Below are 17,227 nucleotides of genomic sequence, written 5' to 3' on the forward strand. Positions count from 1 at the left end.
TCACAGAAATCAAAATCCAGAGAGTTATTACTCATACCTTCTACCATACCTCTATCGTGAAGTATTCGAAGGCCCTTCTCTCCAAAATTTCCAAGCCTTTGATGCCACTACATGGTCTTCTCTCCAGAGACCACTAGATTTTCTGCTCCACTTTCAGGAACCATAGAACTATTGCACCCATCAACAACAGTGCTACCTTACAGCTTGTACAGAGTTCCAATCCAAACTCCCCGCATCAATACTAGTTCTCCCCAAACCATCTTGTAAGTATCCTTATCAAACAATATTTTTACACCTGCATCATCCAGCATGCTTATGGAAATCAGATTTCTAGCCAATGCAGGAATATGCAGAACACTCAGAAGTGTTCTAACCCTTCCACCTTGCAACTTCAACTTTACTTTTCTGCGACCAACAATTCTATCCTTCCTATCATCCCCCAAGAAGATGTAACCACCATCATATTTCTCATACTCGCAGAACCACTCTCTATGGGGAGTGAAGTGAAAGGATGCACCTAAGTCCATCAACCATGCTTCATGATCTACATGTGTACTTGAAGAAGCCAAGTGCACATCCCCACCTTCATCTGAAGTCGTTTTTGCCACCGTAGAAGGAGCATCATCAGATCCCTTTCCTTTGTCAGGAGCTTTAGATTTACAATCCATTTTGTAGTGCCCTTCCTTTCCTCATTTCCAACACACCACCTTTACATGTTTTCCTAGAGATTTAGATCTCCCTCTAGATTTAGATCTCCCACTCAATGACTTATTTTTGTTTTTGTTATGGGACCATCCTCATACAGACAAGGAATCACCATTCTAGCTCTCCATATTTTTCCGTCTCATCTCCTCCATCAACAAGGATGAGACTATTTCATCAAGCTGCAAGGCAGTTGCATTGCTACCTATTGCAATAACCAGACTATGCCACAAATCTAGTAGAGAACACAACAAACTGATGCACTTATCATCATCTGAAATTTTAATATCAACAGATAATAACTGACTTACCACAGTATTAAATGCGTTCAAATGCTCTGTCACCAAGTCTCCATATTTCATCCTCAGGTTATACAGCTTTTTCCATAGGAAAAGTTTATTCACCAGAGACTTAGATTGGTACAAAGTCCCTAACTTGTCCCACAAAGCCTTCTCATGGCTTCCCCTAATACATTCAACAATACTGAATCTGAGACACACAATTGTATTATGCTCTTTGCCTTCCGATCCAACTTCTTCCATTCTTCATCAGACACTCTCATTGGTTTAGTACCTGGATCTATCGCGATCCACTAATCTTTATCCACCAACAGATCCTCCATATTGAATTTCCACAACTCGAAACTCTGACCATTAAATTTCTCGTTCTCTATCTTTCCACTACTCGCCATCTTCTTTCACCACTAGAATTGATCTCGCAGATCTCCCACTGAATAGGGTCTACCATAGGCCCGAGAGAAACCCCTCAGCAACAAAGGTGTCTCCTTGAAGCCAAAACAACTATGATACCAAATGTAGGTTTAAACCCCGTACAGAAATTACCTGCATATGAATTCTAAAACATAGAAAATAAACAATGCGAGAGCATAACACATAAAACACATATACATAGAGATTTTCCCATGGATCCCAAAACCAGGTCTACCAGCTTGATTTTTCATTATGTTCCTTTCAATGTTACAATACATATTTATACATGCCGAAGCATCCAATACCATGGACCGAAAACCATCGTCCAAAACCATGGACCAAAAACCATCGGTCCAAAACCATGTGCGAAAATCATGCACAAAACCGTAGGTAGGTCCACCCAACCTAATATAGGGTCCAAAAAAAAAAAAAATTCGGGGTGCTGCCCTAGACCCCATAGAGTGGGGTTACCTCTACCCCTCAAACCCCTTATGACTCCCCCCTCTACACAATTGGCGCAACGATGGGGTCTCTGCCCCCCTTTAAACCCCGGTTAACTACATAGGCTAGTCGTGGAAAGAATATAACACAACCCAACAACATTGTTGTGCACGTCAGTGTTCACATGTTATCAAATTCACGTTGTGTGGTTGTTGTTGTCATGCATTAGTTCATGGTTTGTGTAGTTGACATGGTCATGCCTTGATGACTGGACCCTAGCTAGAATGATGTGTATATGGTTGGGTACTCATGTGTTATATGTCTATATGCATTTGTTATGCATGTATGGTCTTGGTTATAGTTATGCATGAATAGTAGGTCAAACATGCCTTGTGAAGTTATGGTATACAATTTAGGCCATCATGATGATATTGGTTGTTATGATGCTAAAGTTTTCACTGAGATAGAGCAGGAGATGCAGATCATCATAATGAGGTTACAGTGTTAGACTTTGGGATAAGAGCATATCATCATACAAGTATTGTATGTTTGGCATGCAGGTATGTAAGTTAAGGATTGTCATATGCATTAGGTTTATGTACATTTTTTTTGATGTTATGGTTACATACATGATAGATGATAGTTGATTAGTATAGTGACAAGCACATGTGTCGGATAGTCATGAATGATAGTAACATGTGGTTGTATGCATTGCTATTTTTGTTTTTATGTTAGATAACTTGGTGATCATGCTATATGTTGTTGATGAGTATGTTATAGGTTAACTTGTTGTTATATGATTGTTAGATTGATGATTATGTCATATGTTGTTGATGAGCATGTTATATGTTAACTAATTGTTGTTATATGTTAGTTAACTTGAAGATTAGGGTTATAAAATTATTATCTTGATGTTATATGTATCATGATAAATTGGATTGGACTATGCAGATGGTTATGGTTATGATATTCAGGTATGAGGCAACATATATGTGATGAATTTGCACACGTGGTTGTTATGCATGAACGATAAATGCTTATGAGTTATGATGTGAACATGTTAACTAGTTACTGTTATGGATATCATGACCTTATTTATGGTTGAGTTGATATGTTGTGAGGTTATATCATGCTAACTAGATTGATTATGCAGAAAAGATAGTCTCCCCTAAGATAAATTAAGGTATGAGTTTGCTTATGTCGTATATTTTGTGCTTGGTTGTTTGATTATGTCATCTATTTGATGTTTGCATGTTTGGTGTCTATTATTTCATCTAGTCGATTGATCTAACATGGTATATTTACAGTTGTTTCAATGTTTGATGAATTTCATAATATGAGTATGTGTTTGAATGATCTTGTTTTAAGATGATTGTACTAATACATATGTGTTGAGACAACTGATATGTACTTGAGTTTAAGTAGGTGATAGTTGTAGCATTATGTCTAATGACTATGATTTTACTATGGATTATAACATGATTTTAAGTCTTGGTAAAGGTTGATTTCAAATTGATAGATATGATTGTCTTCATAATTGGAACATGTGATCGACATGTGTGAGCAGTTGCAGGGTAATATGCTTGGTATTAGCGTAAAAAGCTAAAAATTGATTTATTTATATAACTAACAGTTGGATGATGTGATAGCACATACTAAGACTCAATTGAAACAAGTTAAAAAGGTAAAAGAAAGGAGTTGGGAAAAAATTCCTTTGGCTATGTTTGGAAACCCTAATTCCAGACGAATGAGTGATTTGCATGTAGGAAGTTCTCTTAACCTTGACCTTATGATATCTAGTAATTACGTTGTGATCATGATTATGCTAATGTCTATATGTGTACATATGTATGTATGTATGTCGTTGACTGACTAGATCGTTATTATTTCATGTTGATGTTTATAGGTATGTATGCATATTGTTGTATGGCAGGATCATGATTGTTTATTCTAATGTTTAGCTATATGTATGTATGTATCCATGTATCTATGTCAATGTTTGACACAATCATCAAGGATCATTCTTGTGGAGGAATGATTTCTTACGCAGGAAGATGACATGAAGAGATTCCTGGTTTATGAGGAATCAAGTGGGAAGAGTAGTCCTGAAAAATATATGAGGTCAGTATCATGCAGATATGAATTGATATTATATGCTTTTATTATGCCTATGTTTATGTTGTGATAGGTAATGTTGAAGGGCACATCACCAGAATGAAAACAATGTGCTTTGCGACATGCTAGGATAAGCATGGATGGTGAAGAGACATTAGAAGCAAGGTTACCTGGTAGAGATAGTGTGGTTTTGGATGTGTGTTACTACTATTGTGCATATGTTGTATATGTTTTACATGTTGCATCTGTGATGTTGTGTGCATGCAATATTGTGTATATATAGCGTGTGTACATGTTGTTTATGCAATGTTATGTACATGGTGTTAGTACAAACAGTGTTGTATGAATGTTGCATATTCAGTGTTGGGTATAAATGATGCCATGTACATGTTGGATATACAGTGTTGTGTAAATATTGTACTGTGTGCATGATGGATATGTGGTGTTGTGTGCATATGATGTTGTGCGCATGTTGGATATGCAGTGATGTGTACATATGTTTCTATGTACGTGTTGGATATGCAGTGCTATGTATAGGTGGTGTTGCATGCATGTTGTACATGTGGCGCTATGTACATATGGTATTTTGTGCATGATTGTACAAGTGGTGTTTTGTGCATGTGGTCTGTGTACATGTTGTACAAGTGGCGCTATGTGAAAGTGGTGTTGTGTACATGTCGTGCATGTAGCGTTGTGTACATGTGGTGTCGCATACATGTCATGTGTGTGGCACTATGTACATGTGGTATTGTGTACACGTTGTACAGTGGTGCAATGTACATATGGTGTTGTGTACACATTGTGCAAGTGGTGTCATGTACATGTGATGTTGTGAACATCTTGTGCAGGTGGTGCTTGGTACATGTGGTACTGGTGTACGTGTGGGATTGAGTGCATATCGTACATGTTGTGTTGCGAGCATGCGGTACTATGTATGTGCATTGTGCAATCATGGTATTGTGACATATGAATTCATTATGTTGCACTCTAGATAAGTATTTGTGATATGTTGTACATCGGGTGTAGGTGTATGTATTGTGTTGTACATCAGATGTAGGCATATGTATTGTGTTGTGTTGTACACTAGGTGTAGGTGTATGTGTTGTGTGTCAGGTGTAGGCGCATGTATTGCATGATGTGTATGTTGTGTGTGGTTGTATGTGTGTGATGTACACTATGCGTATGTGCACCTGGTTGAGGAGAAGGCACTTGGTGTTTGTTGGGTGTGGCAACCGATCTGGTGTGTGTATAGAAAGAACAAATGCAGAAGTAAGGATCGATGAAGGATAAGTATCAGTATTTTATTTCAGCTTTATTATACATGTGATTTATGATTATGGTTTATGATGATTATAGGTGATCTATGATTTTGGTTTATGATGGTTACATGTGATTTATGATTTTGATCTATGATAGTTGTATTTTGAGCTAACCTGATGTGATATGTATATACATGATGATTTGGTCAAAGATGCTAGTTTGACTCGTGTGACAGGAAGTAGACAAGATTGCAAGTGTACCTTATTATCGAGATACCAATGAGGTATGATTTGAAGTTATTTCAATTTATTTTGAATATAATGGAAATTATGTGCTTGGAATAGGAATGCATGAACATGCCCGGCTGAATGGCCAAAATCGACTGCAAGAATTAGCAGCAACAATGAAAGAAATTGGAACATGCAGTAGTATGTTGGTAAATCACTTCAGGAGTAGAGCCATTGTGGGACACTGATATCCAACAGTGTCCATTGATTGCGATGAGCATGCTATGACCGGTATGATGGTTTTAAGGCAGGGATATCCCTTGGTTTTTGTATCTTCCAATGCGAGGAAGCCTTACCAAGGGATGGACTTCCCGGAATGGGGGTGCCAGCGAAACTTGGGAGGTGAGTGATTGCATGGAAGGGGTGACTAGATTACCCGAGGGACTGTGTAGCAAAGAAGGGAAGGTAGTGAATATGTTTGTTTTGGTCATTAGCATTTCTAGATGGAATCAGATGCACATTGGGAATGTGCCCTAGAATAATGAGCTAGTAACTGTTCATTGAGAGGACAAGTGGCGCTGGATTTTAGTGTTGGACATTGGATGCAAATTTGACTTTGTAGTGGATTATCGACTTCTTAGGAAGGAGGTGAGTGCTGGTATTAATTTTAGGGTGGAGATGTGAGCCTTTGGATTCCCTTGTTGCATATGCAAGCATTGTATCCTTTTATTTTTTGGTTCAAAAAATGTGCATGTGTATATTTGTGTATTATTGCAAATACAGTATCAAGATGGATTTATAAAACTTCATAAACATTATGGTTATTTGCTGGTTGAAGCAAATGTGTATGTGTATATGTGGTTATTGTAAATACTGTAATGAGCTATGATATAAAGATCCAGTAAATGGTATGATTGTCATGTTTCAATAGTGGTCATTGTAAATATTGCAACGATCTATGTTACAAAGCTCCATGGGCAGTACATTTTGTTTTCAACCATCTTTTTGGTTATAGGTGTCATTGAACACCGAGGACGGTGTTCCCCCAACAGGGAGGGTTCTGTAACGACCCTGGTTAAAAACTCATGTAAAATATATTTAAGTCCACGATTGCTGCGACACATATTCCAATCTGAATGGTGGGGGAAACATCCTAGTGGGTGTTGATTCAGTTTATTATGGCTAAGGAAATGGCTAAGTCTTTGGAAAGGAATAAGGCATTTATTGGCATTTTATTTACGAAAATAATGGAAATTAGGAGAAAAGGAAGGTGAAAAGTCACAGGTTTCATGTGGGGAGGAAATTGAAGGAAAATAATGGAAAATTAAGAAAATAGAGGCCTCATTCATAAAAAGGATTATGAGGATCATTTGGTAAGATTTACATGTTTTGGTGGAGCTCTCTTCTATTATGTCTCTCTCATAATCTTGGATACTAAGAGTTTTCTTGGAGCACTCTTGGAGGGTGTGGCATACTAGGATTTTTGGAGCAAGAAGGAAAAGGAAGGGCAGGAAAGTGCAAGAGGGCATCGGAATCAGCAACTACAATAGTTTTTCTTGTAGGTACCAAGTTACATTTATGTTTTCCTCACTAGTTTTGGCATGCATGGCACATGCATGTGGTTTCTTGGTTATGATTTGTCACTAGCATGGAGGATTTCCTAGATTGATAGTGGATTTGCCTAGCCTTGCCATCTCCTGGATAACCATGGTGATTGTGGGTATACTTTCATTATTTTTTTTTGTTGGCTCTCATGTTTCCTTAGCTTGGGTTGAGTTATAAGTTCGTGGAATCCCTAGTTGGAAAAGCGCTCAGGAAGCCTTATAACAACTTGGGTTGTGTTACTTGTCCTGGAAGCCTTGGTTGGACAAACTCTCTGGAAGCCCTTGGTGGGTTGAGTTACTAGTCCTAGGAGCCTTGGTTGGACAAATTCCCTGGAAGCCCGATGAAAGTTGTGGGTTGAGTTACTAGTCCTGGAAGCCTTGGTTGGAACAAATGCTAGAAGGCCTGCAAGGCTTGGATGGAGACCAATCTGATGATGGTTTTATGATGTTCGACCGTGAGGTGGAAGCAATATTTCATCGGTTGAGGTGGATGACCTCTAGAATCCTTGGATGAGTTTTGATTGATGTGTTATATGAGATCCCACATTCATGCTTGGAATATGGCACGGGGGTGAAAGGCTGAAGAGAGATTTGGCTTAGCCATTCTATGGTCATGTGGAATGTGGAAGTCCCATACCAAGTTTTGGTTTTGCTTCTTTAATGAAAGGTTATTTCTCCTTGTATTTATATGAGCATTTTGATGGATTATATGTGGTCTATATGGCTCTACTTTCATGAGTATTTATATTGCTATTATGTTGGTTATGTATGTGTTTTATGAAAACAACCATGTATGGATTTCATCATGTTTTTACTTGTAATTGAATGATCAATGTATCTATGACCGAATGGATGGAATGGAAGTTGATGTGTTGAGGCATCAATGGTTCTTAGCGATTCTCAGCTAAGTATGAGATCCCTATGCTCAGAACTGTTATTTACACCTATAGATTACATATTTGTGATATGTTTTACGAAATGCCTATCGCGTATAGTAGGGGTCCAATCAAGGTCTTAAATAAGTATTTATTTTAATACTATCATTTCCAGGTTATTTTACTATTCTAAAGAGATGGTTCAATTATGGGAAGTGACCTAGGCTCAGGGCTTGAAAAAGTGGCTCAAATCCTAGGGTTGTTGGCATAGTACTGACAAATGTAGTCTCTAGTCGCTGGTAGGCAAGCCTGTGGGAGTGACTTTGGGTTTCTAGACCCTGTCATGCCTATAGCATGAGATCGACTGAGGCTTATGTTGTCCAAAAATTCAGTGGGACACAAGGGCAAGCTATCTAAAGTATTGGATTGGCTTCTGACGGTCCTGTAGTTGATGTTGAATGCTTGTATGGTGTGTTTCCGTCAGTTCCACTTCCTTAACGTGACTTATGAGGTCGAATCATATCATAGTGGCCACTCGTCGCATGTTTACCCTGTCTGTCCGGTTGCTTGGGTAGATGTGGGAGGAGGTTATTACACATTATGCAGGAGCCCTCATAGAGATGTCACTTATGGGCATCCAAGGAGAAGTACCAAGGTAGGGATCTTGTGCAGATGGAATTTTTGATGTGACATGGAGACAGTTTTGCAGATGAGCTGATGGGAATGTTTTGCACATTTTTACAACAAGGCCATGGTTTTTTTTGGAGATATGGGAAGCCTATGAGAGTGTCCATACAATCAAGAGGGCAGAGGCATCTTGCGATGGCATTTGCATCTGAGACAGGTATGCTTGTGGAAGTGTTGGATGGAGATGGGTGATGGGAGCTCATGATGACTTGAGAGAGTTGCAACTGATGGAGACTTCATATTATGGTGGTATTGGAGTGTCCAATTCGTTGAGGTAATCAAGTCAGATGTTGTAATTGACTTTGATGTTGTATGGGATGCATACCTTAGACACATTACGGGGTGTTTTCGTGAGGAGTGAATTGATGGATATGATAGAGACGTTACACTTTAGAGTTGTATGGAGTTGCAATGATGGATATGCCTTGGTAGGAGTACTTGGACCTGGGTTGAGTTGATGAGACTTGACCAATTTTGATAGACATGGTGTCTAACTAGTGTATGATCATGGGCAACACATGGATGGGATGATGAGGCAGGTGTAGACTTACCCCTTTGACAGATTTGATGGATGACATATTACAAATGAGATGGAGATTTCTTCATGGACCTGGATATGACACATTGAGCATTGTATTGATGAGAGGAGTTCTTGCTCGAAGGAAATCTCACACATGGATGATGATGCTTAGATGGATGTAGCTAATTGACAAGAATCACATGGACATTAGCATCAATGAAAAATGTTGCAGACGAGATGCAGACCACTTCATGGACCTGAAAATGGCTTATTTTACTTTTGGATAGAGATGGGATGGATTCTTGATTGAGTTTATGTTGTGACATGATGTTGGAGAAAAAAATCATGATGACATGAGGAGGTGCATTCTCATGGATTGGATGATGTTTGGACTAGCCATCCAACTAGTTCAAGTGATGGGGGTTAATAGTGTACTGAGACGTGTTTGAGTTGAGTTGGAGTATCATGGCAGTAGTTCACATGATGATGATACATGGTGAGTCGACATGATATATGTTGAAGCGAGAGCATGTAGCTTGAGTTGGAGGGACCAACCTTCCATGATGGGGCAACTTGAGGGGATTGAGACAGATGTGGTTGATGATCATGGATTGGGAGGACTTTCTCGTTTATGGAGTCATGAGTCTTGATGGAGGTTTATGTGATGTAAAGAAGAGTTGGGTAACATGGAAATTAGATGTTGGAGCTAGAGACACTTTGCGATTTTTTGATGATGATGGTGTTTTCGAGGATGAGAAACTTATTTAGAATGGGGTAGGATGTCAGGGCTTCGAGTCAAGAGCACTCGAGAGAGTTGAAAGACTGAACCTATAGTACGGGCATGCCTAGATGTGCGACAGGCACCCGCATTGGGTTAAAGGTGACTCGGGTGGAGTGTTTGGTTATGTGTGACGACTTGCCATGACATTCAGTTATGTGCAATGGTGATGGGCACACACATAGTGGGTGCATTGTTTTGGTCGGGTGCCCTTCCCTTGATATGTGCACGATGGGCGAGTCAGTGGCTGAGGACGCGTGAACGACCCATGTTGGGCGTCCAGGTGGGCGCTTGCCTAGGTGAACGAGGTGACCATGTGCGGGAGAGTTAGGCAACTTTGGTAGGTGTTCGACATGAGACGATGAGTGTAATCAGCTAAGTGTTGGATCCGACCCATGGGTGAGATGATGCACAGGAATGGATGTGAGTCGTGTGTCTTGGAAAGTCGACCAAACATGTTTTATGGTAGTTCAACCAATGTTCAAATGGAAGGAAGTGCCCCTTGTATTAACCACACTTGGAGAACGTGTATAAGCAAAGGCAGAGGGAATTCGACCAAGGGACATCATCCAATGATTAGACACTCAAGAAAAATTGTGAAGCAATAGGATATAGATGCAGAGTGAAGGGGCCAAACAGGGGGACGGACCACAGGGCAGAGGCAACAAAGTTTGGGTTCAAGTAGCGGCAAGAAGGTAGGCCACAACATGGCATGGGAAGGCGATGCCGCTGACACTGGCCCGGGAAATGCACTTGCTTGACGAGCAATGTTGCATGGTGGAGTGAACAGGAACGATGCACAATGAAAGTTTGGTGCGGTCACAATGGAATGAAGTTGGGCACAACGGTTGAAGAATGAGGTAGGCATAGTTGAACATATGATCTAGGCATGGCTGAATGAAGTGTTAGGCATGGTCGAATGTAGAATTTGGGCACAACTGAAAGACTTGGGTAGGGTTGAACAATGGAGTTGGGCATGTCTGAACAGTAAGGTGTTTCACAACTTCGGGCAGCACTATTTATGGGTTTCTAACAGAGATAACGTGGACAAGTTGTAGTTCTGCACCACCCGGGCACAAATGTCGAGCAAACTTGGAAATGTTTGTAGATGGCTAGACGAACTTGGGAAAATTTGTATAATATTGTAATTGTACATTACTTGAATATTTTATATAACTGTTGGGCAAACTTTATGGGAGTTTCCCATCCCAAGTATATGTGTATACTTGTGTTATGATTTCCACTACATATTGATGAAAGATTAATTGAAGAAGATAACATGAATGTTTATTCCACTGCATTATGAACACTTGGTGAATAAATTGGTTAAGTGTTGAAAGCATGTGTAGTTCGTGCTCTTGTTTATTGGTGAAAAGAAAAAGTATGGTGGTGTCACACCTGCCTATGTGTGGTTGAAAAACTACCCTTAGGATAGGGGTGTGATAGACGTGACAGATAATTAATTAATCAAGAAATTAACCACTAGTGGGAATTCCCCAAGTGTGTTTAATCCAAGGGACACGTCGTTCCATTTTAACATGGGTCGACCTACCATAAAACATGCCTGACTAACCTCCAAAGACACACGACTTGTGTCCGTTTGTGTGCATCGTCGCACCCATGGGTTGCCTCCAACACTTAGCGATAGGTGTGGTTGATGATCATGGATTGAGGAGACTTTCTCATTTTGTGGAGTCATGAGCCTTGATAGAGGTTTACGCGATGTAGAGCAGAGTTGGGTAGCATGGACATTGGATGTTGGAGCTAGTGAAATTTTGCAATGTTTTGATGATGATGGTGTTGTCGAGGACGAAAACATTATTTAGAGTGGGGGAGGATGTTAGGGCTTCGATTCAGGAGTGCTTGAGAGAGTCGAAAAACTAAAAGCAGGTGCCCATCACACATCAAGGTGTGCCCATACTACGGGTTCAATTTTTCGACTCTCTCAGGCGCTCCTGACTCGAAACCTTGACATCCTCCCCCACTCTAAATAAGGTTCTCTTTCTCAACAACACCTTCATCATCAAAACATCACATGTAATCCATATACGTATAATCAATCTATAACACCTCCACAATAGTGGTGACTCAATTTCCACTTGTGGGAAAGGTGCGGCACCACCCAACCTTTTCGTTTCAAGACTACTATAGTTAATGAAATATGCCTATCACCAACACTTATTTTATTTTTCATTAAGTGTTCACTTATTCACATAAATGCAGTGGAAATACATTCATTTAACTTTCATTAACATCTACTTCATAACATGTATGACTTCATCCAAAACAAAAATATGACATTGTATGCAAGATTATGAAGGGAGGGGCAACTACTGAACATTATACCCAATATACTTATAAAGAGCTGCAAGTTATTTTACAAGTTCACAATGTTTTACAACTATGCGACAATTTTTCAAAAAACACCAGACCATGCAGCCTATCATGAAGGATTTCCCACCTATCTACCCATGTTGTGCAACCCTCTGCACTATTCACCCGAACACTGAACCAATCATGCAACCCATGCACAATTTTTGTTCAACCTTCCTGGGTTGTACAACCCACTTGGGTCGTGCAAGCCGCACAAGTCATGTAGCCCACCCCAATCGTGCAACCCACTCGGGTTGTGTGACATACCCGAGTCATGCAAGAACTTCATTTGACAAACCCATGTCATCTTTTCGTTCAACAACTTGTTTCCAACCTGTGTGATGAAACTCGTTCAACAACTCGTTTCCAAACTCGTGTGCTGAAACTCGTTCCAAAATCTCGTTCAGAAAATTCATTTAGACCAAACTCTTGCAAAAAAAAATTCAGAACTTCGTTCTGCCTGTTTGTGGGAGCACATGCCTTGCCATGGCCTTGCACACCCTGCAACTCACTTAATGACCCAAACGCTTCAGACTCATTTTCCCTACTAAACTTGGTTGAGATGATGATTCCTTGAACAAACATATCTTCATTCAATATACATGCTTGTTGTGCAAACGATTGATGAACCGACATGTCTATTCGACCCGTATACTCCACTCAGCCGACCTGACCTGTGTGCTCCACCTGACCAACCCGTGTGACTCGTTTGGTCAGACACCCTCAACTCGTTCGACCGACCCGTGTGCTGAACCCATGTGACTCGTTTGGACGGATGCCCTGACACGATATTTTTGGTGTGTTCAGGTGGACACCCTCCAACGCCTTTTCATGACTTCGCATGTCCACATGCCCGATCACACTCATCATCTACACGCCTGTCTGGATGTCCATCCACACGCCCATCCCCACGTCTGTATGCACACCTTTAACCGAGCTCACCATCTGCACGCCTTTAAAAGAACTTTTCCATCATGCACCTTTAACTGAGCACGAGTCACCTTGAACCGAACACACACACCCATCACTACAACACACCCACCACTACGTCTGCATGCCCACCTCACAACTCCGACATGCCCATTACCGCATCGTCAGTGTTTTTGACTCTCTCGCCCACTGGTGGTCATCACGGGCACTCGCGCAACTCAAGGCCCTGACATCTTCCCCCACTATAAAAAAAATTTCGTCTTTGACAACACATCATCTTGGAAAACTCCATCCCCAAGACCAAAATGTGAAAAGTGTCATTAGCTCCAACATCAGATGCTCATGCTACGCTACTCCCTTCTCACCATCGTATGAACCTCCATCAAGGCTCATGACTCCATAATGGAAAGTATCCTAAATCCATGATCATCAACCATCATTTGTCGCAATCTCCACGTGCTTCCCCACCATGGAAGGTGGGCCCCTCCAACTTAGCTACATTCTCTCATTGCAACATATGTCATGTCAATGCACCATGTATCATCATCATGTGAATTTCTGCTATGATACTCCAACTCAAGTCAAACACATATCAATACAATGACATTCCCCATGAATTGAACTAGTCAGTGATTAGTCCAACTATCATGCTCAAACCATGCGAATGCACGTCCTCATGTCACTGTTGGTCATTTCTCTAGATCTTGTCGCAACATCAACTCAATCAAGAATCCATCCCATCTCTAGCCAAGTGCAAAGTAAGCCATGTCCATGTCAGTGAAGCAGTTTGCATCTCATCTGCAACATGTTGTCATCGATGCTAATGTCTATGTGCTTCTCATCAATCATCTACATCCATCTAAGCATCATCATCCATGTGTGAGAGGCCCTTCTCCTCAAATCAATCAAGGACTCCTCCCATCAATCCAATGTTCAATGTGCCATATCCAAGTCCATGAAGAAACCTCCATCTCATATGCGGTATGATATCCATCAATAATGTCAAAGGGGAAATTCTACACCTACCTCATCATCTCATCCATGTGCTGCCCATGGTCATAGACCAATCAACCACCATGTCCTTCAAAAACGGTTAAGTCTCATCAACTCAACCCATGCCCAAGTGCTCCCACCAAGGCATCTCCATAGTTGTAACTCCATCAACTCCAAAGTGTCTCGTCTCTATCGTATCCATTAAGTCACTCCTCACGAACACACCCCACAATGTGTCCAAGTTATGCATCCCATACTGCATCAAGGTCTAGTACACCTCTGACCTCAACTCCTCAATGAACCAAATACTCCAAGACCACCATAATATGAATTCCTCATCAACTGCAACTCTCTAAAGTCATCATGAGCTCCCATGACCCATCTCCATCCAACTCCTCAGCAAGCACACTTGAATTGGTCTCAAGTGCCATCGCAAGCTGTCCCTTCCCTCTCAGTCATATGAATACTCTCATAGGCTGCCCATATCTCCAAAGACTATCCATGGCCTTGTTGTACAAATGTGCACAACATCCCCCATTGGCTCATCTGCAAAATATCTCCATGTCGCATCAGTAAGTCCATCCGCACAACATCCCTTCCTTGGCACTCCTCCTTGGATGCCCATAAGTGACATCTTTATAATTGTTCCTATATAATGTCCCTACACAAAGTCTGTCATGCTCTCAACTATCCAACTCGATGTCCATGACTCCTATTGCCCATCTTTTCCACCCTAGTAGAACTATCACAACTTCGGTCATCACATCCTCATTCTCAATCAGGTTTAGTGCCCTCAGTCGCTCAAACCTCATATCACATCATATCATAGGTTCCTTCCATCGTTGTCGCCTCCCCAACTAAAGGTCCATTAAGGCTGCCTCTTTGTCTCAGCCATGAAGAAGTCCACCCAAGTATCATATCATCATAACTCTGGTGTGCCCTTTCTCCAATATTTCCATGAGTCATGTCAGGGACTTATCCAATTCTCCACTTGGCTAAGCATGACTCATCCCTCGCAAAGCTCATCATGTTCCTCCCTTGTCATGGGAATTTGCACCTTCTGCCATAAGGTCACAAATTTCACCAACAATTCTTGCAACAACCAATGCTCTTTCCTTCCTCAATGCACAAGGTCTCATTGTAGTCATCCATGGAAATGTTTTCCATTGCATTGGAAAACTTCCTTTTCCCATCCCTGCATAGGGCCCATCCTCCAAAATCTCTAATGAAACTCAAGTAACAATATACTTGCATCTTTATGAGGTATCTCCATGTGAGTGCCTCCTTGCTCCAATGTCTGCAATGTGCACGAATATAGCTCAACTTGGGCTAATTCAATCACCCTAAGTTCCTCCTCTTTCTTTGGCACATCTCCAACATCCTCCAAATTAGGTTCAGCTATAGTAGGCTCTATCCCACCAAGCTCCTCTTCGTTATGTATCACAACTTCCTTCTCAACATGAGTAATAGCTACGACTTGCTCTTTCTCAAGAGTCCTTTTTATTCCAAGCTCGGTTGCCATCTTCTGTAGCACACCTTGCTCTTCTTTCAACTTTCTCATTCCTACTTCTTTAAGGTCCACTTTCCCCATGAGTTGATAGAATTCACTTCTATTCATGTTATATATCCCTTCCTTAGCTAATGCACAAAGAGCCTTTCCTATCACATGAAACGCTTCCTTCAATTCCATCAATTTTCGTTCAATATCTTCCAATATTTTTTCAGTTTGACTTGGCCCCATGATGTGCCTCTGCCAATCTTCAAAACTCCAAATCTCTGTAAAGCCCATTTTTTGCAAAATGGGATCTGGTACCATCTATCACGAAGTGGCATATGTATCTCTGCTTCACGATTTTAATCAAGCTCGGTTCGCCCTGAACCAAGCTCTGATACCATCTTCATGCTAATTCTCACCATTTCCCAGCACAAAAATTCAGGGTCCTTAACAGTCTTTCTACTCATGCATTGAGGGTATCTGACGAAAATCACCTGGAAGATGAGAAATCCTACCTTCTAAATTTTTTTAAAAGCAACGGTTATAGTAGACATCAAGGTCTTGTAGCTTTTCAAAAATCCTATAATGTTTCTTCGATTAAAAAGTCTCATGGTGAACATTTTTCACATGTTCTTCTTCCATTCATCCATGGAACAACTGATAATATTTCTCATGTTCTCAAGAAAAATAATGTCTCTACTTTTTTCAAACCCCTTCATACTATTAGGAGCTCCCTTAGATCTGTTAAGGACCCTGTGAATCCTAACAACATGAAATGTGTTCATTCAATCCCATGATCATGTGGGATTCCCTACATTGGAGAAACTAGTCGCTCCATTAATCTAAGGATTCAAGAAAATGCATCAGACATCAAGCATAATTTGTTGAAAATTGGCAACAAGAAATTGCTAAAAATAGCACTGCTAAAAATAGCAGTTTGGGTATCAGTGCTGGATTGGGTAATAGGGAATGAAAAATGAAAGTGATAAAAATAGAAGTTCTATTTTTAGTAGTTCTGGTTGGATTCCTATTTTTAGGCAGTCCCTGGTCTAAAATAGGAAGTAAAATTTGAATTTGGTCTTACCAGCAGTTTGAATATTAATTAACTAATTCATTTTGAGTTAATTAGTTAAGGAATTCTGAACTTGAAGTCTATGTGAGGACATGCAACAATTTCTCCTTTGATTGAGGGATTTAACCATTAGTTAAAGGATGAGGATGAGTTGTAATTAGTTGGCTCAGTTAACTGAGTCAAGTCCAATTAGATTAATTTAACAATTTGTTAAATTAATGAGAGTTCAGTTAGTTAATGCTTGCATGCATGTAACAACTAGTATTTTCATATAACTGAAGATTCACTCATGGATAACTCCTGCATGTCAGTTCAGACAGAGACCCAGTTGAGATCAAATGGAGGGACAATGTACTATCAGTTGCTAGGATACTCCTTGTGAATATTCCTTGAATGCAAAAGGAATATTATTCCTTATGGATTGTGTAGTTCGACCTGAGGTTAC

The 17,227-nt window shown here is 40.5% G+C and overlaps 2 pseudogenes; one reads left to right on the plus strand and one right to left on the minus strand.

The window, feature by feature from the left end:
* LOC149182806 (uncharacterized) overlaps positions 1–16,004 on the minus strand; it is a 35,579-nt pseudogene extending 19,575 nt beyond the window's left edge.
* LOC149182805 (disease resistance protein Roq1-like) overlaps positions 1–17,227 on the plus strand; it is a 125,974-nt pseudogene that overhangs the window by 60,893 nt on the left and 47,854 nt on the right.

Source organism: Pinus tabuliformis, chromosome 3_2, assembly GCF_031772625.1.
Source record: "Pinus tabuliformis cultivar Carrire ecotype Pingquan chromosome 3_2, CPIR1, whole genome shotgun sequence".
Taxonomy (NCBI): Eukaryota; Viridiplantae; Streptophyta; class Pinopsida; order Pinales; family Pinaceae; genus Pinus; species Pinus tabuliformis.